The 26,200-nt window shown below is 42.9% G+C and overlaps 1 protein-coding gene and 1 pseudogene across 2 annotated transcripts in view; both read right to left on the reverse strand.

Moving 5' to 3' along the window:
* The window catches only part of EBF2 (EBF transcription factor 2), a 204,508-nt gene that overhangs the window by 97,894 nt on the left and 80,414 nt on the right, over positions 1–26,200 (reverse strand). The gene's annotated exons all lie outside the window — the stretch shown is intronic.
* On the reverse strand, positions 2,929–4,295 carry LOC134810814 (uncharacterized; annotated as a pseudogene).

The following is a 26,200-nucleotide window of genomic DNA, read 5'->3' on the forward strand; positions in this document are numbered from 1 at the left end:
AATGAATTGTGCTTATTGGTAAAATGGAACAGGGGCTTCTCTGCATAAGTTCAGAGACTATTTCTGTGTGGCTCAGGAGGGTTAAGAAACAACCTCAAACCCCTACAGCTCCAAGTTCCCATCATACTCTAATGTGTCCCTCTATGTGACCAGGGACAAATCACTTAACTTTTGTTCTTTCTCCTTATCTGTGAATCAGGGAAAGAATAATTAACAAAGAGAGGAGTTTGAGATAAAGCTGATTACTGATTACTTTGGAGTGTTCACAGTTCCAGAGAACAGAAATGAGGGCCAGTAGGTAGGATTTACCAGGGAGCAGATCTGATTCAATATGAGAAAAACCTGTGAAAGTATGATACTGCTCAAAATCAAAACAGACTGCCTTGTTAGGCATGATTTCCCCATCATGATAAAGAACCCATTGTCAAAGGTGCCATAAAGAGAATTTTTGCATGACTTAGTAGGCTGGAGCAAATGATATCTAAGCCCTTCCAATATATTATACACCTGTTGATTATAAACACATAGCTAGCCAATAGGGTATTTCACAAAAACACTTGGAAATATCATGATGAAAGAATAGACTATTAGAACTGGAAGAGACCTTAAGGAAAAAGAGATCCGGGCAGCCCCTACATTCTACTAAAGCTAGTGGCAGAACCAGGGTTGCTATGACTTACGTTTGAAGAGTATTTTACACAACAGTTTTTCATATACCTCTTCTGAGCCTCACAGTAGTCTTCTGAGGTAGGAATTACTAGCTGCACATTTTACTGATGCAGAAACCAAGGACAGGGAGTTGACGTGACTTGCCTACATCCCCATAGTTAGCAAGTGGAAGAGTCAAGGCTGGAACTCAGGGCAGACCCCATGCAGGAGACTTGTTCCTTTGACACTTTTCTTTCCAGGATCTCTGAATAGTTCTCACTTAGTCTTAGTTATTTCCTGCCACATCCCAGAGATATGTAACATTATTAGCCATAGAGGTTCATCAGTTACCAGAGATAGAAAGCAACCTCTGTGATCATTTCCTTCCATCCTCATTTTACCAAAAAATAAAAATGAAAAAATTTAAAAAAATTAAAAAAAAAAACACAAAACCAAGGCTTGGAGCAGTCATCTTCTCAGTGGGCCATCCAAAATGAAAACTTTGATTTCTGCTTGATTCCTCAAAGATCTTAAAATAGGCAACCCACCCACTTGATCTGGCAAGTAATGATTTAAACCAGGTGAATGCAAGAATGATTTCATTCATTGCATTTTCCATGTGCCTCTTGAGGGAAGGCATGTGGAATATGTATATACAGAGACAGACCCCCAGCCACCAGTGCCTCCCCCTTCCCCCAAAACACGGTAGCCTAGTAAATGTTTGCTAGCTATTTGCAAGGCTGACAGCAGGGATTATTTTTCCCATGTGCCAAACAACTTCATCCTAGAGGAAATATTTCACTCTGGCAAGATTTAATAACAATTATAAGGATCCTTTTTATTGATAGGGCACTCTATGTCTAAAACATATTTTCATGCATTGGGAGTATGACATCAAATCTCATGAGCATGGAGAGTGGAAGGCAACTAATGGCAGCAGTAGTGGCTACTCCTCTGCAGTCCCTGGGGCCTCCCCAGCCCCAAGCCCCAAAGTGATTGCTGCTCCCCCATCTTTTTTTTTTTTTTCGAGACAGGGTCTTGCTCTGCTGCCCAGGCTGGAGTGCAGTGGAGCAATCTTGGTTCACTGCAACCTCCGCATCCCAGGTTCAAGTGATTCTCCTGCCTCAGCCTCCTGAGTAGCTGGGATTACAGGTGCCTGCCACCGTGCCTGGCTAATTTTTGTATTTTTAGTAGAGACAGGGTTTTGCCATGTTCGTCAGGCTGGTCTCGAACTCCTGGCCTCAAGTGATCTGCCCACCTCGGCCTCCCAAAGCGCTGCGATTACAGGCGTGAGCCACTATGCCCAGCTGTGCTCCCCCTCCTTTCTGCTCATCTTTCCCGTCTGACTCTTTTTGGGGAATGGGATGATAGTACCACAGATTAGCAAAGGAGTCCAGAAAAGAAGGTGCAATGGGAACCATGACTCCTCCTCCATCTGAGCCCCTAGTCTGTGCCCTAAGCTACGGAGGAGTGTGAAAGACACGCAGACTGACCAGAAGGGTTCCTCAGCAGTCCTGGACCACTGGCTGCTGTCAGAGAGCCCGACCCACACCCATACCTGCCCCTACAGGTGCTGCTCCTCCTCCTCCCCTGCTATATAAAACCTCCTGCTCTCGCTAATTCATTATTTATGACACCCTGATAAACACGTGGAAATGCAATGTGGATGTTCGAAGGGAAACATTCCCATTCCTAAGATGGCCCAGGGTTGTCGTCCATTTTAGTCCATGCTGTGGCTTAATAACGGATCACTTCTTCAGTCAACAAACAATTACTTGAGTATCTATTACCTGAAGCACTGTGCTAGAGGCTGGATATAGAAAACCATGTTCCCGTCCTCAGGGAACTCCCTGTCCAGTGAGCATGAACACTGGGGAAAATTGTAAGAGGATGTTGTACTGAGTCCCTAGACAGAGGTGAGCACAGAGAGCACCGGAAACACGCAGGGGGAACCACAAGCCCCATCTGGGAACATGCAATGGTTCTCACATGCCTTCCCGTTGGAAAACTAGACATTTAAAATCTACCTCCAGCAACCTGTATTCTTTAAGGTTTTTTATTGGTACAAATGTATGGAGTACATGTGCAATTCTGTCAGATGTACATAATGCATAGTGATCAAGTCAGTGTATTTAGGGCACTTAGAGTGTCCACACTGCTCCTCCCAGCAAAGAGAAAGTCTTCAGGCTGCAGAGTCCTGGAACTACATTGTTTTCCTTCTCCCTTTGCTGTGAGCAGCATTCCACCAGTACTTGGGATTTTCACAGCCTTTTACAGTCATTAGTAAATGGACACAATGTCCCCTTGGGGCCTATCCCCCTTATGGAGAGGCTCCGTGGAGATTAACTGCTGTCTTAGGTCACCGGGGCAGAGTCTAACCCCAGCCCCCTCCTCAGGCGGCTTTAGAGTGACATATATGGCAAAGTCATTCTGGCAACAAAAACTGAAAGGCTTGTCTAACTCGACTTCAGCCTAAATTGGAGATTCTGCACATATCTCGTTTCCTTGACAGTAAAGTGAGGAGTTTGGAGTGGCCAAGGTGCAGAGCAGCTGTGAAAACCGGAACACCCTTCATTCCTGCGGGCTCGCCCACCTCCCCAGCTAGGGCCTGCTCCTTCCTTGGCACCATAGAGCTTAATGAGCATTTTCCATGCTCTTCTGCTGTTCACAGGCCTCTTTGCAGATTTTTGCATGAAATGAACTACAGGATATGTCACTGATGAGTGCGTGGTGCATGGTCTACCTCAGTGCAGTGGTAACCTCCTGGAGCTCAGGATTTCCCTCCGTGAAACCTATGTGAAAACTAGAGCTTATTCTAATGAGAAAGTTCCCAGGGCTCTTCTCCCTTCAAGCCTGAGCACATTGTCTCAACTCTGCAGGGTCTGAATTGAGTTAATAGTTAAATACTTGTTTCTCCTATGGAACAAAATTGTTAAACTAGAAGAAACTCCAGAGGCCACCTAGTTGAAACACCTCATTTAAAACAAGGCCAGGCGGGATGGCTCATGCCTGTAATCTCAGGGTTTTGGGAGGCCAAGGTGGGAGGACTGCTTGAGGCCAAGAGTTGGAGACCAGCCTGGGCAACATAGCAAGACATAACCCCTGTCTCTACACACACACAAAAAAAAAAAAAAAAAAAAAAAGAAAGAAAGAAAGGAAAAGAAAAAATTTAGCCGGGCATGCTGATGCATACCTGTAGTTCCAGCTACTTGGGAGGCTGAGACAGGAGAATCTCTTGAACCCAGGAGTTTGAGGCTACAGTAAGTTATGATCATGCCACTGCACTCCAATCTGGACAACAGAGCTAGACCCTGTCTCTCAAAAAAAAATTTTTTTAAATAAATGTTTAAAACCTGAGGGTTCCTGACTCCTAGTTCTATGTCCTTTCCTCTATACCACCCTGCTAGCACAGAATCTTGTACCTGGTTCACCCTCAGAAAACATGGTGACTGCTTTAGTTCCAGGGACCTTCCCCTTGGGTTAGGTAAAACTCCTCATCCCTTAAAACGGCAACTGTGGAGGTTAGCTGGGGAGCCTTGACAACCCCAGAAAAATACAGTTCTCCCCAGTATAATTCTCAGCTGAAACATCGAAACACTATCAAAGGGGCTTATTTTGATTTGGAACATCCTTTTCCTCCCTCCCATTTTTTTTGTTGGAAATACATAGAGCCGAATAAGATACCAGATAATCCCCAAGACTGCCCTGATAGCTTGAGGCCTCACAAATGTCTGTCAGCTTTCAGCCAGAGGGAGAAAACCTAGGTGAGAACCGGGTCCCAGTTGTGTCCCAGACTCGTGGTCTCCAACCATCCCCGGAAATGGGCTCTTATCTGAACAGATGAGCTTTATGAAAGAGGAAATCTCCATTTCAAAAAGTCAACTCCTTATAGTTTTCTATTTAAGTTATGCTAAGCACTTGTGTATGGCTGATATTTGGTACTCTACGGAGATAAGAGAAAAAGCATAGGGCAGGGTTCCAGCTCTGGAAGGAGCTACAAGCTAATGGAAGGAAAAGACATAGATGATAGCAAGCTAGAAATGAACTCATATCCTAAAGTTTTTAAACATCTCTTTATAACCTAGCATTCCACCAAAGTGATCTCCCTCATCTCTAGACTTGTAAGAGCATCTCTTACTTACATCTCCCTTCAGACAGCCATTGTCTTGCCTGGTGAGCCAGCTCATCCCTTGTGGGCCTCAGTCTTCACTCCCCTGATAAGACTAGAAGTTTTTGCAGGCAGAGGTCAATGTATATGGTTTGAAATCCCTTTGGCATCTAGCACAGGACTTTCTACATGGTAGGCATTCAAATAAATATATATTTGAAAATTGTATAGTCTATAATATTATAGAATATATACACAATTATTTATATATTGAATATTATATATTACAATATTAATACAGTCTATAAATTATATTGCATATAATCTACAATATACATTATATAATTATATTATATATGATATTAATATATAATTACATATTGTATATTATATAATGTATAAATTATATTATGTATAATTATATATACATATGATTATATGTACACAATAACAATTATATTGTATATATATGTTATATTGTATATATAATTATACATGTATATGTATTTATATGCACACATATATAGACATACACATATACACACATATGGTGATTTAATTATTACATGCAGTTGTATACCCAGTTATGGAGTCAGTGGTATCTGATAAGTGGCCTCTGATAAGACAGGATACCAGTGTTCAGGACTGCTCTTGACAAAGTTGTTTAACCCTCTGGGCTTTAGATTTTTCAAAAGTAAAACAAAGCAATGGACTAGATTTTAAGGCCAAAGGGTTTGATGCCTGCTCTTATTCCATGGGACAATTATTCAAGCGTGAAAAGATTGTTCTGTTGCCCCCCCCCCCCACCCCAGACTCCTATGTTCCAAGCTTCTTCAGGCCTTGTGACCTGAGCTACAGTTCCTGTCACCTGACTTCATAGCCTGCATGATTCCAACTGCTCCCCCAATTTTTCAGTATTCTTCTGCTATATCCCCCAAGTTGAACTCAATACCTGTATTTTATTTCACATGAGTTTCTATTAAGCTATATCTCCCCCATTCTATATTTATATAGTACTATAGTTCAGACCAGAAAATTTCTAGCATTTCTTCCCCTCTGCAACTCTGTGGGTAGCTGCGCTAAGGGAACCCAGGCAAAGATGCCTCCCTCGTCTGCATTTTTTCTGTATTTTTTTCTCTGGCTCTTGGCCTGAATGAAGCATCTTGCATCACCTGGTTAGAGAAGTAAAAAGAGCCTCCCTAGGTTTGCTCAATACTGAGGGTGTCTCTTGTCCCAAGTACCGATACATGGGAGGAATGGCATCATTCACACAGAACCAACTATTTCTTTCTTCCTCTTTCTGTAGACCTCTTCTGCTTGGTCTGTTTGGTTTCGGGGGTACAATGAGAGCCTGTGGAATTTGTTTCTGATAATGCAATCCTTTGAATGTCCCTGAATAATAGGTCTGTCACTGAAATTATGAAAAGAAAATGCAGAGTTGGAGGGAAGGTGGTTCTGATTCCAGCTCTGTTAAATTTTTATTGCTGCTGGAGGGTGGCTAAATTGATCAGCAGAGACAGAATTTATATTTTTGGAGCTTTAGAAGCACTCAGGACTCCTAAACCTATTGAAACGGTCTTTCATTCTGAAGGTGGGAGAACTTTTTACTATTAATAAAGAATGCTGAAGTCTGGTTTCAGAATGAGCAAGGAGTTGGAACTGGAAGGACTCTCCAGGGTGGCAGAACAGCTACCACCTAGGCAGTCTGCCTGTCGGAGCAACAGGAAGTTATCCCAGACTACAGCCACTTCTCTCACTGCCTGGCATGATGGGGAAATGCCACTGTCAGAAGTAATCATTTCTGATAATGAGTTCTTCAACTTCTAGAATCTCCCGTTAAAGCTCTAAACTCACTTAGAACAGCCAAATCTCCTATGCCTTTCTCATCAATCACTGTATGTGGAATGAGGCAATAACTAAGAAGAAAATCACTTTGGGAGTGGGGCATGGGACTGTGCACACAGATAAGCAGGCCAAGGAGTGTGCATGGGAAAGAGACCAGCATGCAAACACCATGGGAGCAAGACCTGTACCTTCTTCATAACGGTATCTCTAATGCCTAGCATGGTATCTTACCCCAGACCTAAATATGCTTGCTGAGAGTGAAGTGACTGAGAAGAAAATGGAAAAGTACCAAAGACCTCCAAGTTTTCCCAGCAGTCATCTGGGGTGGCAGGTGAGGGGCAATTGTCACTAATGGAAAATATGTATTCTTCTGGACTCTGCAGAGATGTCATCATGTTTATCCTTCTCTTCCCTCCTTGCACCTTATCTCCATTACCCAAACCAGCTCCTGCTCCTAAACTATCCTCATTGAATGACAACACCCTCTTTGACCACCTGTGCATCACGGGAGAAACCTAGATGGCAGCCCAGACAACTCCCTCTGCCTCCCTTTCATATCCAGTCAAATCCTGCTGATTCAACTTCAAAATCTCTTTCAAAATCCTCCCCTAGTCTCAATCCACTGCTGCTACTGTCTTTGTTCAGGCCTCCATCATTTCTTTTTGTTTTTCAATAAATGTATTCCATCTATCTGAGGCTTACAACATGATATTATAGGACACACTGAGATGGTAAAATGGTTACTGTAGTGGAGAGGATTAGTCTATCATCTCACAGAGTTACTTTTTTTTGTGACTAGCACAGCTAAATTCTACTTATTTAATAAATATCCCTAATACAATAATACAATTTGATTCACTTTAGTCCTCACACAGCTCTTCTTGCCTAAATTACTGATGATGGTCCCCTAGTTTTTTTGTCCTGCCTCCAGGCTGTCTCCCCCATGCTCAACCCATGACCCACTGATATGGTTTAGCTGTGTCTCCACCCAAATCTCATCTTGAATTGTAGCTTCCATAATCCTCATGTGTCATGGAAGGGACCAGGTGGGAGGTAATTCAATCATGAGGGTGGGTTTTTCCCATGCTGTTTGCATGATAGTGAGTAAATCTCATGATGGTTTTGTAAAGGAGAGTTCCCCTGCACATGCTTTCTTGCCTGCTGACATATAAGATGTGACTTTGCTCCTCCTTTGTCTTCTGCCATGATTGTGAGGCCTCCCTAGCCATGTGTAATGGTGAGTCAATTAAACCTCTTTCCTTTACAAATGACGCAGTCTCAGGCATGTCTTTATTAGCAGTGTGAGAACAGACTAATACACGCATGCTGTAGCCCTAGTCAAAGGGAAGTTCAATCAGGTCACATCTCCATGTACAGACTTTCAGTTCTTGACCACTCACATCCAACACAACTGCATTTAGACCAGCATCCATACACCTTTGCTTGGCCTAGGAGTCCCTTGATGGTCTGGCCCCTGCCCTCCTCTGCAGCCTCAGTGTTCTGCATACCCTTAAGTGCACCCTATTGGAAGTGTTGCAACACGTCACACTCCCCTTCTTTCTTGCACATGCACAAGGAGAATATGTTCCTTCCCCCTGGGCTGCTGTTCCTTTCTTCCCTGCCCAGGTAACCCTTCTTCATCTTCACCCAGTCTGGGCATCAACCACTCTGGAAAATTACCCAGGATTCTACTTTTTGCCCAGGCAGAAATAGAAGCCCTTCTTATAAATTCGGGGCAGACCTTGATAAACAATGACCTTCTGTTTTGTCATTTTTGGTTCCTTGTCTGTTTCCCCAGCTGCAGAGCAGAAGACAATGACACAAAACTTTATCCCTGGAGCAGGGTTTGATACATGGAAGATGCATAATAAACGTGTCCTAAGGCTATGCACGATGCCAGAAGTTTCCTCCAAAAGGCTTAGGTGGCCAAGCATTCATTCATTCATTCATAGAGTCATTCTATAGGCCTCCTGTACATTGGACATAGGATCTCATCAGGGGCTAATCCCTAAGGAACAAGTTTCTAAAATGACTTGGTTGTTCCTTGGCCTGTCTTGAAGAAACCAAAAATGACAAGGTGCACCGTCTTTCCTGCCGCATACCTCCACCCCAGTGCAAGGGCTCTGTGGATGAATGAAAACTCTAACTTGTTATTTCTCTGGAGAGCAGGCCTCATTTCTCTGGGGAAGCAAACCAGTTCTATGGCTTTGAGCTTAGGTGATACCTCTCCTTTTCCAGATGCCCCTCAGATCCAAAGGAAGCAGAATAGCTCCTTGCTTCCTCTTCCCCAGTTACAGTGCCTGGTGAGGGATGGGCCCAGAGTCCCACTGTAATTATACCCTATTTGACTAGGAAATGGAATTCCTGATCGGATTCCTAAATCTCCAAGTGATGCGACATTTATAACTACATTAAAAAGGAAATGCGCTTTGCTGTGTGCCTTCACTCAAGATAATTGCACAGTGGTGACACTGTTGAGGGGCCTGAGGCCCTTCCCGAAATGACAGAACAGAACCATGACTCATAAAGTAAAGGAAACAGTGGTTCCCTCCTTGAGCCCCTGAACACAAGGGAAATAAATGGAGCCTTAACTGAAAGATGAATATATCTCGCAGAACTCCCGGGTTTGGGAACTCTGGGAGCTCCAAAGTCTAATCCTACGTTGACTCTGGCTGCTTCAGCTTTTCCTTATCTCTGCAAAATGAGGCCAGCAAGGGTGTGGCTTTAATCCAAACTCTAACTATGGTTGCAGACCCCTGGGCGGCTGTGCGTTACTGCGTGTGAGTCATCCAAGAATCCAAATACACGCCAAAAATCATGGGCTGAAAAAATAATAGGTCTTGCACAGATACACTCTTCTACTATTCAAATGTTTGCAGTCATCATCATCACCACCATCATCATCAATACCATTTATTGAATGCCTACCATATGCCAAGCACTTCTCAAATACTATCTACACATTAACTTGTTTAATCCTTGTAACTACCCCATGAGGTTCATAATCATTATTGTTTTTATTTTACGGATGAGAAAACTGGGGTACAGAGAGGTCAGGTAAACTTGCCCCAGGTTACACAGCTAGAAAGAAGTGGAGCTACAATTCGAGCCAGGCAATCTGCCTTCAGCACGTTCTGTAACTGCTACATCACGCTGTCTTCCCCTTTTCTGCGAATGGTTACTAAAATTACCCCCATAATCACATTGGAAGTTCGATCATTTTTAAAAAATTTTGTTATATTTAACATAGGTCCTCTTTTGGTTTGGAAAAAAACAAACCTCTCAAGGATTAACCATTCATTAACTACTAATTGGGCTAGATAAAAAGTTTACAAGAGGTGCGCCCTGATAAAACATCCTTTCTACCAATGCTCAAAAGTCGCCCACCAAAAATCCCTTCCATGGGTTTGAAGTTGGTCCTCTCCATGAGGTCCTTTTAAAATGCAAGTATCCCTAAGAAGGGCAATAAAAGAAGACATTAGTACCTTAGTATGAATGAGGTTTCCAAATCATTCCTTCATTATTAGGAAAAAAACAAAGTAAGGACATGAGAAAAAAATAGTATTGAAAGTTGAGGGAGGGTGGTCATGGGAGTGAGGGAAAAGAAGGAGAGACAGGTGCCTTGAAAAAAATGGAAGGTGACCACTTGGGGAGGCAGTCAGGAAAGTCAAAAATAAACTTGGCCTACTTCACAGTTTTGCCTCGAGCTGGCCTGCAGGCATTCATCAGTACCACACAGGATGACAGTTTTGGTGAAATGTTTTAAATCAGGTAAGGGCTAAATTATTATTTCTAGCAATATTAACCTCATCACCTTTAGAAATGAAAACTGTACCAACAAGCACGAGGCCAAGGAGATCTGGGATTCTACTTGAGGAAGACAACACTGGCAGAGCTTGTCAGTCTCAGTCTAGAACCGTATTAATGAACATCATCCGAAGACCAGCTTTGACAAATCAAGGCCACCTTAATCAGAGCATCTGAAACGAGGTGCCCCACTGAGCTGTTTCCTCCTTGATCACTCACTGATGAATAACAGAATGTTCGCTAGATTACATTACTTCTGCAAAGACCTCTCTTCTTTTAAGCTCTTTCAGCAGGCTCTCAAATTCCATATTTTCCTAAAACAAGATGGCTACCATTACTGATGCCTACCTCATATTAGATTTACACACTTTTATTAAAAGTAATGGAAATGTACAATGAAATTGGACATGTCTCTCAATTCCGGTAAAAGGCTAGAAAGCACAAGTGAAGTCTTTGCTTAAAGAATGCATCTGCAATGCAGGGGCCCTCAGAATCTAAATGCTTCCATGCTCCTGAAAGTTCCTGGCTGCTGAGGCAGATACCCAGGCCGCCACTGGCCACTGCCTTGAGAATCTCATCCAGTCGCATCAAAGAGGGGACAAAGGGAAACATTGCTGCACCTAAGTGTGGTTGCACAGGACTAAGATTTACTGGAGCCTGACTAAAAACAAAAAGATTGGGTCTCCTTCAAGGAGGAATGGGTTAAAGTCTGTTAAACCACTGACCCAGGGTCAAAGGTTTCCCCTAGTTGTTCTGTCTCAGGCATGGAACCATGATCTTTGGGTTTGGGCAAACTTTAGACCATCTTTTCATCCCTTGGTGCTTCAAATTGTACCATAAATGCATAATTCACAGGCCAATAAAGCTGTTAACTAATGAGTTAAATCCTCTACAGTTTTAACACAAATTGATATAAAAAAAAAGGAAGCAGAATTTTAAAAATAAGTACAATTCAAAATGAAATGAAGATAAAAGGGCTTCTCCTCCTCCTTTTTCATGAGCTGATACCCCAGCCTAGGACAAAGTAATGTTTATAGATTTTAAAGGATAAAAAATAAAATCTCTGTATAGCTTTCTCCCCAAATGAAACTCAAAAATAGATGCTGCTTCCCTAATCCTTCTGATTTGAAAATTATTTGGCATTTTTAGAAATTAATTTTTCCAGGCAATTAAATTAGCCAGTAATTTGATATCACCATCTTATTTCATTATAGAGAACACATGCTGAAATGACACACAACCTCATTTTCATGTATTATTTTTGCAAATTTAGTACTCATAAATAGGTGTTGGATCGACAGTGCCAGCAACTAGAATCTTCCCTGCTGGCTAGACGGGAGCCTGAGGAGTGGTTATGTGAGCTGGAGCCCAGGCCTGTCCCAGCTGAGATTACCAGCTGGGAGAGCAAAACCAAGTCCCACAACGTACAGTCCTTTTTTCTCTGCTCCAGAATGCTAGTTGGCCCACCCAATTGAACATGATAAATGGTGGCACCACTGGATGGAATCCACCCCCTCACTTCCCAATGGCCACCTGGTATTTTCATGATGGCTCTGTCCAAATAATTTTTAAATACTTTCCAAGTCATCCAACTCAGTGCTCCAACCCTTTTAGACAAAGAGGACTCTCTGAGAACCTGGAAATTCACTTGCGAAGGGAGAGAATACACACACTTAGCTAGGGCAAAGATGAGAGAGTTTTTAGTTCTCTGTAGCTAAGGGTATATTGTTAAATTCTACCAAGGAAAGAATGAGGTTGAAGATGTCTTTTGGCTCCATATGTTCCCAGGAAGAAGGGAAGGCACCAAGCATTCCCCCTATTTTATAGACAGGTATGGAAAAGCACAGAAAGGAAAAGCAGTGACTTCAAGACTGTATGCTAAGAGAAACAAGCAAGGTCAAGATGAACATTCAGAATTCGTCGGAAATCATTTTTCATTAATCATTTATTAAAGATTAATATTTTATTAATCATTTTCAATCATATTAATCATTTTTAAATTTGAACATGTTGAAAAGTGTTCAAAGGGGACTCTGTTAAAAATTACACAAAAGACCAGGTACACTGGCTCACACCTGTAATTCCAACCCTGTGGAAGGCCAAGGCAGGAGGATTGCTTGAGGCCAGGAGTTCCAGGCCAGCCTGGGCAACAGAGTGAGACCGTGTATCTACAAAAAAAAATTATTTAATTAGCCATGCATGGTGGCTTGTGACTGCAGTCCCAACTACTCAGGAGACTGAGGCAAGAGGATCGCTTAAGCTCACGAGTTGGAGGCTAGAGTGATCCATGATTGGCCACTGTGCTCCACTCTGGGTAACAGAGCAAGACTCTAGTATGTTCACATGCCTGTTGGCCTACTGTAATTATTTATACATTTTTATTTTTTGTTGGCCTAATGTAATTATTTTATTATTTTATCTATTTATAAATTATTTATTCATTTATATATTATGCATTTTAAATAAAAATAATGTATAAATAAAATAATTACAGTAGGCCAACAGAAATGTGATCCAGAACTGTCCAGGGTGAACAGGAACATGTACTCACCCTGTCTACATGGGGATTTTGCAAAGTGGCCAGGCAGTCATTAGGTAAGGAGCTATTACAAATCACTTCACCTTCTGGCTCATGCCCAACCTGCCCTGCTCACTCCTTTTCACAGACTTTGCTAATCTCCCCCCTACACTTCATGTCTAGATATCCTCCCCCATCAGCCCTTCATCTATGCAAGTTTTATGCTCTATTTCAAACCCAAGTGAATGTGCATCTCTCCCACAGGGCTCTTTCTGCCAACTCCAAATCATTCTACTTTTCCCACTTTCTGAATTTTCTTAGTATCTATTGTACATATCAAATAACATAGCTTTGAACTACAGAATGAGGCTTTGGAGTTTTTTTTCCTCTACTTATTCTATAAGTATTGGGGGTTCTTTTCCCAATTAGGCTTAAAACTTATGGAAGTCTGAGATATTTCTTGTACTTCTTTCCCATCCTCTTCTTTCCCATCACACCTTATTCAGGATGTTAGAACAGAAAAACAAACAAACTTCACAGAGACCATTTGGTCCAGTTACAGATCAAGAAGCTCATCTCCAAAAGAAAGGGGCCTTCCCTAAGACCAATAGCTCTAACACAGCCTGGAGTAGGGGCCCCTGTTCTGTGCCTCCATGAGACCATGTGTGCTTCACAGCTCTGCATACACCACTGTGGCATTTCTTGATCATGGCGAGTGGACTGTAATGCCTCGTTTACTTAGCTGTTCATTCACCATATTGGAAAGCCCTGGAGGACAGGAGCTCTGCTGGATTGATCACCATGTCTTCAATGGCTGGCACACAACAGACACTCAGTAAATGTTGGTTGAATGAACGATTAAAGGAATGAATGGAAACATGATTTTCCTTAAGGTGGTCATATAGGCTTTTATTGCATTTAATTGCATTTCCAAGCATTTAAATTAAAGAAGAGAGAGAATAAGCTCCTCCTCAGAGAAGTCATAGGAAATGGATGGAGTGGTTGATTCCTGGCTTCTGCTTTGCCTCCCAGAATGGGTGGTGGAACCCATTTCCATTGATCTTCCAGTCCCACACCGCAGAGGAAAAAGACACTGAATGCAGTCAGGGCAATTGATTCGGGATCTGACCTTTCACTGAGTCTCTGTGTCACCATCAGCAAGACACTGTGCTTACGGCTTCAGATTCCCCATCAGCAATAAGAGAAGGCTGGCCCCAAGGGCTATGGAGGCTCCTTCTGGCTCCAGTACCTATTGGCTCCAAAGCCCACTCACTGAGCACCCCTCCAGGTGAATGACAGTCTCTAGTTAGGGCAACATCACACAGAGCTGGACACTCAAAGCCTCCATCGTCAGAGATCAGCAGCTTAGTAGACAGAGCCTCTGGTTCTCCCTTCGGCTGCGAGGAAACTGAGCCTCCCAGCAGCACATTAGGTTGCATATTAAACAGATGGGATGCAGATTTGAGACCTGTTAAAGGTTGGGGCTTTCCTTTTTTTTTATAGGCTGCTGTCAAGGTGTGTTAGTATCTCTTTATTTAAACAAGCTCCTTAGTCTTGGTTACACAGTGCAGAGACTCGGGAAAAAAAAGTGAGTAGAATAAATAATCTATCATGCTAGCAACATAATTATAAGAACATATGTTAGCTCGAACTAGCTATATTCTAGTCATATTAAGGGTATGTGTGGGAGAGAGAAGGATGGCAGGAGTGTCTCAAAATAGTTCAGGCGGAGTAAGAGTGATATCGGGCTACCTGGAAAGCCAAATTGCTTTCCTGGAGCCTCCATTCTGGCATCCACAGCATCCCAGAGGGCTGCCCGTTGGTGGCTTCCTGCTGCTAAATGCACCGCCTGAGTCTGGAGAGCCACAGGGCACCTTGCCGCTCTGCTCAGCGGCCCCACCTTCGCGTGCAGGGAGATGAGCCCATTCCTACTTCGTTGGGTGCATCTCTGCCAGGTGCAGAGAGCACAGGTCCAAAGAGAAAGACCCCCAGAGGTCAAGGGCAATGGGTCTTGGCTTTCACAAATGCCTCAAGCTCTGAGGAACTAAGGAAAACAAAATTCACATATTTTGAGGGCCTTCAGTGAAGGGAATCAATGCGGAGGAAACGTCGTGTTGCACCACCGTTTCCCACATGCTTATTTGGATTGTACTCACCGTTCAAGGCTCTTCTCAGGGAAAGTGCCCCCACTCACTTCCAGCACCGCCCCCGCCCCTTCCCCCAGGGAGCCTTCAGAACTCTCATCGACATCCCTCCCTTGGCACAGAAAGCCCTCGCGGCTCCCCAAGCCTGTTTGGGTCCCCTGGTTATTTGCTGCTATGGCACCCCGCAGTGCTGGAGGACATGGATACTCAGTGCACTTTTAATTATACCATGGCTGGCTTCCCCGAATGGATTGCTGCCTCTGCGAAGGTAGGAGCTGTGCCTAATTTGTTCACCACAGTGACTGCGGCTGGCTAGGGACCTGGGGTCTGTGCTGCGAGGACTCAGACGCAGCGCGCCAGGTTGTGCAGCCGCTGTAAACAAGGCGCCCAGGGGCCGCACGCTCTGGGAGGATCAGAGCGTTCGAGGAGGGCACGGAGCGCATCCCCAGAACAGTGTGGACTGCGGCAGACACAAGAAACCAGGGCTGATCACAGCGACAAGAGCATACCACTCTAGCGCCACACTCCCCGGAGCTTGGCTGGGCCCACAGACAAGGACCCTTGGGGACGGGGCTTCCCTCCAAAGGTGCTGGGAGTTGCTGCCAGGCATTAAACAGAGGGTCAAGTTTGTGCTCTAGGAAGTTAATTCTGGGGGTATAAGAAGGGCCTAGAGGCAAGAAACCAGCTTGGAAGCCATTCTATTCACCAAGGTGAGAGGAAGGCCCTAAATTCAGGTGGGGGCCTTGAGAATTAGAGGAGAGGAAGAAGCTCCAGAGGTATTTTGTGGGTAGCATTATGTATTTTGTGAGACTCTAAGCATTTTAGAGGGGCCTAAAAATTAATAACCTAATAGAGATTTTACCGCTATAAAAAATGTATATACTCCTGTGTCCAGGCACATAAAAAAAATGAAAACGGATTTTTCTAAAGATAGTCTTAAAAGATTGTTATTTTAACACATTTTCTATACTTTTATATAGCTTATTGATGTCTTTAAAAGGAGAAGAAATAAAGGATTTGAAGGAAGAAAAAAGGAGAGAGCTTGGGGAGTCATATATTTATGCTCCCAATAGCTTGAGACACAAGCCATGTTTAGGGGCACTTGTCCCTAACTGCAGTTGTGTCTAGGTTTGCCCCTTGAAAGTCTCATTCTGGCTTACATTTAAGTGCTAACTTCTGTGTTTGGTGAATATAAGTTAATATTTTGGATGAGACTACCTTCTGTGTTTGGGAATATAGCTTGTCCCCAAGGAAACACTGCTCTCCCAAGAACTGAGGTGTTAGTCAGGTACAGGGGCTCACACCTGTAAGCCCAGCTTGAGGATAAGAGTTCAAAACCAGCCTGGGCAATGGAGCAAGACCCCATCTTTATTTTTTAAAAAAAGGAATTGGAGTATGAATGTACCTTTTGTCCCCCCAAATATGTGTGGTACCAAATGGGCAGGTGTGTAGGTCTGCACAGGGATGGGGAGGGAGAGCATTATTCCTTTTTTAAAAATATTGCTGGCTGGGTACAGTGGCTTATGCCTGTAATCCCAGCACTTTGGGAGGCTGAGGCGGGCAGATCACCTGAGGTCGGGAGTTCGAGACCAGCCTGACCAAAATGGAGAAACCCCGTCTCTACTAAAAATACAAAATTAGCTGGGTGTGGTGGCACATGCCTGTAATCCCAGCTACTCTGGAGAATCCCTTGAACCTGGGAGGCGGAGGTTGCAGTGAGCCGAGATCGCATCATTGTACTCCAGCCTGGGCAACAAGAGCGAAACTCCTTCTCAAAAAAAAAAAAAAAAAGTATTATTATTATAATGAAGTATAAATTTAAGGTGTACAAGTACTCTTGTTACATGGATATATTGCAGAGTGGGAAGTCTGGGCTTTTAGTGTAGCCATCATCTCAATAGTGTACCTTGTATCATTGTATGCATTAAGTAATTTCTCATCCCTCGCCCTCTCCCACCCTCCCAAATCTCCAATGACTATTATTACATACTCTATGTCCATGTGTACAAGTTATTTAACTCCCATTTATAAGTGAGAACATGTTGTATTTCTGACCCAGAATCAGCAGAGAAAGTAGATGGACAGGGACAGGGCCCTACAGGGCAGGTGGGGCCGTTGTGATGGCGACATTTTAATATTCACCCACCCTCCACTCTTCACCTAATTTTCATTATTCAGCGCTAACATTTAAACAGTATTCTCTCCCAAGATGACACACAATCAGAACTGAAGGTAATCCAGACTATTATATCAACAGCATTGATATAGAAAACATGACATTTGTGCTTGTCCCCAAGGAAACACCGCTCATCTAGGGAAGGAAGCCAGATTGACGCATTACCCACCATTGTGCATCTACCAATATCCATACTGACAGATCGAGAATATTTGGCAAGGGCCACATTTCTTGCTGTGCCTTACATTGCTTTTAAAACCCCGGAATGTCAGAAGTGTACATCCAAAAGCACCCACTTTTACTGTTTGAAAGAAGGATGGCTGTGGAAATTTTATGTCCAGACTGCCTTCCAGCCTCCAGACACCTCAGCTCTTTGCTAAAACTGCCATTTCCCCTCTAATAGCAAATCTTTCTTTCCCACAGATAATGAAGATCATGATGCTTTGCATATGATAATACAGGGTATTCTGCAAAGTACTTTCATACACATGTCTTCACAAGAGTTTCAGCAAACAAACAAAGGCTCTAAAATACACTGGGTAGGTGTTAGTCTTATTGGGAAAATGACAAATTGACATCTAAGGATGGTAAAGTGACTTGGGCCAGCATCCCATCTGCTAGTTCAGGGTTACAGACCTTTTCCCCTCCCCCGCAGGCCACCTCTTCACCACTTCCCACTGCCTCCCATCCCCACTGCCTGTGGAGCAACAGTGTTTGGAATGGGTCCCTTGAGTTATTTAACTACATCCAAGGCTGGACAAGAAATAGAGGGGACCAGCCAGGTGCAGTGGCTCATGCCTGTAATCCCAGCAAGCTGGGAGCCCAAGGTGAGAGGATTGCTTGAACCCAGGAGTTCAAGACCAGCCTAGGCAACATAGCAAGACCCTATCTCTACAGAAATAAAAATAAAAATTAGCCGGGTGTGGTGGCACGCACCTGTAGTCCCAGCTACTTGGGAGGTTGAGATGAAAGGATCACTTGAGCCCAGGAGTTCAAGATCGTGGTGAGCCATGATTGCATGACCAAGGTACAACTGGAGAGGCCAATTTCAGCCTGTTAATTACCAAATAAGATGGTGTTTAAACATAGGATTGCCCTGTGATGCACAGACCATCTTTAGCCAGTGAGCAGTGTAACTGAGCCCTGCCAGATGGGAGTGAGGAAGGCAGGCAGAACGCAAAAGGCAAGCTTCCTTGCACAGCCAAGGGAGAGGGCTCATGTGTGCAAGGGGTCAGATCTCTTTGCTGCATGTCTTCTCATGAGCCTCCCAGACAGATAACAAACCCGCACATAGATTTAAACTCTCCAGAGACATCCTGGTTATTTCTATCTAAAGAGGAACTGATGGCTGCAGTTCCTGAGCAGATTCCAAACAGAGACTCATACCTGGATTCTGCCTGCCCAGAGCCTCCCAACACAAACAGCCCAGTCTGCTCAGAGCAGGAAAAGGTAAAAGTAAATAAACGTGGTCTTAATCTCTCCAATAGATTGGAACAATCTGAACCAACCTGTAATTTCATCCAGACATGCAGGGAGAATAATTTTTAAAGTTTTGCTAAACATAAATGCACCTCCACTCATTATGATTTCCCCGGCATTTTTTTTTTCTTCCTGCCCCTTTCTCCATCTGCACTTTATTCAATGAACACATCTGCATTCCTTCTCTCTCTTTTTTTGGCCAGAAACTTTATACAACCTTATCACTGACACCTCTCTGCAGTTTCAAATTCCAGCTTTGTGCCAAATCCCCATTTCCTGCTGCTTAATTTCCATTCATTTACTCTTGTTTTTGCTTCTTCTGCCATTCCCAGCATGGACCAACTCCAGCCCAGCTTCTTCTAATTTTTTAAGGAAGGTTCCCTGTTGAGTGCTATTGGAATCTGAGCCTCCACTCCATGCCAGTGACGGGCCATTGTTTATACTACCTAACGACAGTTGCCAGTAGAACGGCGGCTTTCCCTTTCTTTATTTCCCTCCCTGAGTGTGTACACTAAGGCCCAGGAGAACTTTTCCCCACATATGGTGACCCAGTAGGTCTAGTTTTATTATGACTTCAGTAGAATCTGAAGTAGCCTCTTTCCATTTCTTTTTGACAGGAAAAATAAAATCAAGTCTGGAAGCTTTGTTTACCCGGCTCTAAGTGCCACCATCAGCCTCGGCCAAAGCTGAACGGCTGCTGTCAGGACCAGGGCTTTGGGAACCTCATAAGGTTAGGCTGAGCCAAAGGACAATGACGCAGACCCCAAGGGGAGGGTGAGCTGAGGCTGGACTTTTTGTAAAGTGAGGGAATGGCCATTCCATTTTTCTGGTGCTCAGGAATTTCTTCAATATGTTGGGTTGTTCTACAAAGCCAGGAGCAAACATAAGGTTGTTTTTCTGGCTTCTAAGGAGAGACAATGCTTGCTTAAAGTTTTTTTGAGATAGACTGTCTCTCTGTCGCCCAGGCTGGAGTGCAGTGGCGTGATCTCGGCTCACTGCAACTTCTGCCTCCCAGTTTCAAGTGATTCTCCTGCCTCAGCCTCCTGAGTAGCTGGGATTACAGGTGCCCACCACCATGCCTGGCTAATTTTTGTATTTTTTGTAGAGACAGGATTTCACCATGTTGGTCAGGCTGGTCTTGAACTCCTGACCTCAGGTGATCCACCTGCCTCAGCCTCCCAAAGTGCTGGGATTACAGGCATGAGCCACAAGGCCTGGCCTAAGATATATTTTTATAAGCAAATGAATTGTGGTGTAAAAATGTAACCGCCATTTTTCTTCCCATAGTGGGACTGATTCTCATTTCTTGTTTGGGGGAGGTTTTGATTTGGGTTTTCTTTTTCCTAAATCCATAGCTCAGCAGCCAGCTGTGTCAGCACTGTAGCCATTTTGCCGCAAACATCTTTGCCCCAGGTCCTGATGTGTCTACCCCCAAGTTCTGTTCCTTACCCTTTCCATCTGGGTTTCATTGCCTAGAATTACATCTCCAGAGTCTCATGCAAGACATGGCATCCAAAATGGAAGGGCGTACAGTCAGGAATGTGGAGGTCTGAGAAGCAAATGGCACCCAACAGCAAGAAAAGAAAATCATCCCAAATACTTAAAGGACTAGGTAGTATGGTCCCATTCTATGGATGAGACACCAACAGCTCAGGGGCATATCCAAGGGTAAACCTAGACCAGAATAAACACAAATAACCCAATTCCCAGCCTATTCACCTTTCCTGGGTTCTGGTCGGGTGAACTTTGAGTGTGTCTATTTCCCTAAAGCAGTGATCTTCATGTATCTAAGGAAGGGAGGAGCAGGGAGAACTTCACTGGCCACCCAGAGAAAATGAACACCCACTCTTTGTTACTCCAGCTTTGGGGGTCTCTGAGTCAGGATAGGCAGAATCCACCCTTGCTCAAAGATGAAAGAGTCCTCAACATCATGGCCTTACTTGAGTTCCTGAGTGAAGGAAAGTCTATTGTCAGATGGGCAGTCTATTTCTAAAGAAATGGGATTCCTACTGAAGAACCAATTATGCCCTCAGGGCCAGCGGTGGCTCTCTTCACAGAGCTCAGCACAGAGCCCCTAAAAGCAAGCTTGTAAAACACATAGTACTGCCCGTCATCCCAACCATAGGAGGCAGAGCAAAACCACTGCCTTGGAAAACAACCTTTATGTACACATGAACAAATAGCCAGAATAAATATCTATCAGATCTCCTCGGGATATTGAATGAGGGATTAAAATTGTAGAGGTGCCATTGGTTACATCAACAATCAATATGGGCCCCAGTGAAAATGTTCCAGTTACTATACATTTCCTGCTTTGCTGGGGGCACCTGTAGATGCGTCTCACACTAGATGAATTAATGAAAGATGAAATGGCCCGCCGAAACTGTTGTGCATATTCAAGAGCCTTTGGTCTTTGATGCTGTTTCGTCTCTAGAGCATCATCAAAAAGTCTCAAGAGATGGAGCTGTTGGGGTGGTCAGAATTATTTCTCACAGCGACAAATCATTGCTAAATTCTTTAGAAAACCAGATTATAATATGTAATTAATTAAGTCCACTTAAAGGTATCTTCCTTATCTCTTTCAATTCCCCTGTGTTAGACTGTTAAACCTGTGGGTGAGAATAATGCTACTGATATAAATGCACACACATAAATATAAAAATGTGTTTATCCATATGTGTATAAAAGTGTTAAGTATGTGTGTATTCATAAGTACCTATATTGATCAATATAAAAACACACCCCAAGGCTCTGCTTTCATTGTATGTATGGCACATGGTGGGGAAGAGCTGTGTATTGTACCCTATATTGCATTGCACATATGCATGAAAAAGAAAAATAGCAGAAATAAAAGTAAAAACCAAAAAGACAGTGTGTGAAACAAGCTAGAATGATATGGTACATATCATTTATATTATTCTTTCTACTTTTATGTGTCTTAAAATTTTCTATAACAGAAGGCTTAAAATTTAAATGTAAAAGATAGGAATTCCATTTCCCTGGTGTAATTAAAATAAATTTTACAATTTGCTATTTATGGGATATTTCAACCAATCTCACTTCAAATATGAGGTTTTTGGTTTTTTGTTTTGAGACTGAGTCTCACTCTGTTGCCCAGACTGGAGTGCAGTGGCGCGATCTTGGCTCACTGCAACCTCTGCCTCCCAAGTTCAAGCAATTACCTGCCTCACTCTCCTGAGTAGGTGGGACTACAGGCACCCGCCACCACGCCCTGCTAATTTTTGTATTTTTAGTAGGGATAGCATTTCACCATCTTGGCCAGGCTGGTCTTGAACTCTTGACCTTATGATCCACCCACCTCGGCCTCCCAAAGTGCTGGGATTACAGGTATGAACCACCGCGCCCAGCCCTAATGTGAGGTGTTAAGAAAAAAATCAAATAATCACCAACTTGGAGATGACTCCTCATAATGCTGGTTTTCCTAAACTGTGAATTTTTCTTTAACAGAAATGAAATATGTTTTGGAAGGGGCTCAAGTGCCAGGGGCACCTACAGTAGAAAATGAACCAAATAGAGGTATCTATTCCCCTTCAGGCGGAAAATTCATTTGCCCATTATTCTTATCAAGTTAAAAGCTCATTGTTAATAAAATTATCTTTCTGGAGATTACAGCTTCTCCAAACTGTCCTTAAAAAATGTGTAAGCCAAACCATATTTTCCACAGTTGTAGCATGTCCTTCTACCCTTTGCCCAACTGACCTGGGCGTAAGGAATACATATTTATTAGAGTAGCCTAATTTAAACACAAATAACAAGGAGGGGGTCGGGGAGGAACGTGCATTCTGAATGCCACGTACACATCTTACTTGTTTTCTTCTCCATTCAAACATGTATTTTGAGTTCATGTGTTCCTCTGCATGAAAAGTAAAACAAAAAAGCAAAAAGGGGGTCTAAATCTTGATTCCATATCTTGTCCAAGACCCATTTCCTTGAGGATTGTAAGCAATATGAGTGCAGAGTGTTGGTAGTTGTGGTTCTCTGACACACCTGGTTTTGTGTGGACCCCAGTTGCAAAGAGGGCTGTCTTGGAAAACAAGTTCATCTCAGAATAACAAGCCCCTCCAGAAGCAAGAAGTATCAGCCCTGATGTAAATATGCGGGGTCCCAAGAGATGGCTTCCAACTTCCAGCTATTATCCAGACATATCTGAATCTAGCATCTGAACCTAAAGCCATCCATCTATTGCGGGTAACACCGCACACTTTCTTGGATCCGCACAGCCTGACCAAAATTTAAAAAAAAAAAAAAAAAAATCCTGCAAGTGTGTGACATCAACATGTTTTCCTCAGCTAACAAGCTTCTCTATTCACCAGCAGCCAAAAATTTTAAGTGGCTCTTAAACAAAGACAGTCCAAGCGAAGAATAATGATGTCAAACCCAAGCCATAGTTGTGGTGTGAACACAAAATCTACAGGACCCAAGTTAAAAATGATTTACAGATAATTTGATCAGAGTCAGATGTGACATGGTGTCTTACTGGAGACAAGCCAGTGGCTATCAATCCACATCCCCTACAACAAGTTATGTCATTAGTCAGAATCAATACATTATGGAGACAATTTTCTCTTTTGTCTCTTGGCCCAGGGAATTTTCCAAGTTGAGTTTCATCACCAGATTGCAAGGTACTCGCATTACAAAGTGGCTGACAGGAATCACAACCACTAACTCCCTCATGTGCTCTTCTGGAGGGGCAGGGGAAAAGTTTAAGGAATAAATCCAATTAGACATGGGAGTCTCCAAATAACAAGTCCAAGGCCTTTGTTGGCAGGTCTATGTTGAACTTGTGTATCCCATTCCTGTTGTTGATATCCCTTTCAAGGGCATCAGTTTGGACTCTCAGATATGGAAGCAACACAGTGAAGAGGTCCTTAGTGCCAGGTCCACCCCAGGAATTACCTGGTCACCTTGGCTTAGCCAAGGCACAGGGAAAATGACTCATTGATAATGGCCAACTTCTAGCCTTTGGCCTCTGCATCTCATTTTTCTCCTCCCTGATACCAGACAGTCCCATTTAGCTGCAAGATCTTCATGTACCTGCCCTCTTCTTTAATCCCGAAAGAATGGCCATGGCATTTTTAACATAAAGGCAGTTCTGTAAAATTCTTCCCGAGTGCCAGCAGGTGCACAATACTTCTTTCCATCATTAATGCTCTCAAGGATATTTTTGCAACAAAGCCCCGGTGCTGTCCTTGTAGGACCTTCCAAAGCCCTCTTACGGGGTGTGATAGAGAACAGGAATGAAAACATTCAAAAATTAAACAAAATGAGGGTCTCATTTTCCTACTGCCATCAAGCCCTTCCGAAAGAAAAATTCTCTGTTCACTCCCATGTGCGACTACAATGCAGGATATTTTTCCAGCTCACTGGTACTTCATAAACACCATTTGTTGTCATGTGGTTAAATTAAAACTGAGGATATCAAACATCAAACAGTATGTTAATGTCAAGTATGCTTGAATAAATAGTAAGAGTTCAATTGAATGGAATATGTGGATTGCTAGCTAATTAAGCAAGAAGCAGGTGTGAAAAAAATCTAATTTAGGCAATTTTTTATAATTAATAATGTTTACTTGTAGTACCCTTCTAATGGGGCTCTAGTTTAGCCTCTTGTGAATTGCTAGGAGTTTACTCCAGTATTTTAAAATTATAATTGAATGGAGAATTTTATGGGATATCAGGTTTCCTTGCTGCTGATGAAGCACTGTCTATATAGAAGGCTCCTAACAGTACTTTGTATCAATAGGATCAATTAGCAAATGATCCTAGCAATTAAAACTTAAAACACACACAGGCATACCCCACACCTAAAGGTTCTCTTGCACACCCCAGTACAAGGGGAGGGAGAAGTGAATTTGGATGAATCAATTTGAATAAGAATATCATACTCAAACAATCATTGGATAGGAATGACGAGAGCTTCGGTAAGTGTCTGCAAAGAGCAGCAACAGAGAACATTCTGTTGGGATTAGAAACAAAAAATTAAGATCATATCTAAACTGTCCTGGCAAATTGCACACAACCAATCAATTAATCCAAGTATACATTTAGGGTTGGTTTTCTTTCCAAAAAGCCAAATGGAAGGAGAGGAGGAGAAAATGACCACAGATGTGAAAACAGACCTGGAATATTTCATGGACGTGACATATCCACCACATTTAATTAAAAAAAGAATGTATGAGAACAATGTATCCTTCTCAATCCGGGTCGAGGGAACAAAACAGGACTGGATTAGATAGGACAACTGTAATCTCTAGAGACAGTTCCATGTTTAATGGGAGCGCCACATGTTTGATATGTAGGGAAGTAAGTGGGTGTCCTGGACACGGTCCACTATTCATCATAATACCACAGCCCTGTTCATTCCCAGAGAGGAGAGTTAAAACCATGAAACCATATGTAGAATATTAAAAATCATTTAACGTTAAAATGCACATTATGAAGGCATGCACTTTGGACAAGGCTACAGTCCAAGAGCTCTGAGAAATCTCCAGTTCAGTAGATAATTGTTGTAAAGGTAAACTGAGTTATCTATATGTACATACACATGCGGATGTTTGCACACAGGCACATGCGTGCACACACAGAGGGACTGTCATAGAAGCTTAGTCCTCATCTCTTCAATGCTGCCTTTCATCACTCTGTTTTCCTTACTGATTTCTGTAGTGAGGTTAGTATCAATAATTGATGGAGCTATGATATCTAGAGCATCAGCACATTAATTTATAATTAAAGATGAGAAATATCAGTTCTTCTCCCACCAGCCATTATTTGGTATTAAAACATATATATATACACATATATATTTAATACATAGCAGATATTAAATTGTTTCTCAAGCAGAGTCAGTAACCTTACTATATTTTCATGGACTTTTCATTGCCACTGAATTAATCACAGCCCTGCCCCTAACCACATAGAACTTTATTTCCCATAAGAGCAATGTTTACTTTGCTTTACTTTGTTGGAACTCAAAGTACCTATTCAGTCTATAACGATTTTGTGTAACATATTTTGTTAAGCAACATTAAAAGCGCTCACTCACAGATCTTGGTTAGACTGCTTTGCTTATATGCAGATTTGGGGTGCTTTTGATCTCATCTAGCTCACCAACAAGGGCAAGGCTGAGTCTAAATCCAGTGTGCATGGAAATGCTAACGACTTTGGAGATTGAGAGTCCTCTATATTTTCTCAGTTGCCAAAAATAATATATGAAGTGAAAAGTGAATGTAGCAAATGTAAGCATGCACTCAGGGAGAAATCCTATCTGTCAACTTTCAGCAGGAGATGACAGACAGCAGAGATGGTACCAACTCAGACTGACTGTGGGTAGTCTGATCCCTGCCATTCCAACGAAAGACACAAGGGCGGACCACTGCTATGAAGGCCACCAGAAGACATTAGGGTCCCTTGCTGAAGGAGACACGCCTCACCCATGAATTCACTGTAGGGCCCTA

The sequence above is a fragment of the Pan troglodytes genome, chromosome 7 (genome assembly GCF_028858775.2).
Source record: "Pan troglodytes isolate AG18354 chromosome 7, NHGRI_mPanTro3-v2.0_pri, whole genome shotgun sequence".
In the NCBI taxonomy this organism is placed as follows: Eukaryota; Metazoa; Chordata; class Mammalia; order Primates; family Hominidae; genus Pan; species Pan troglodytes.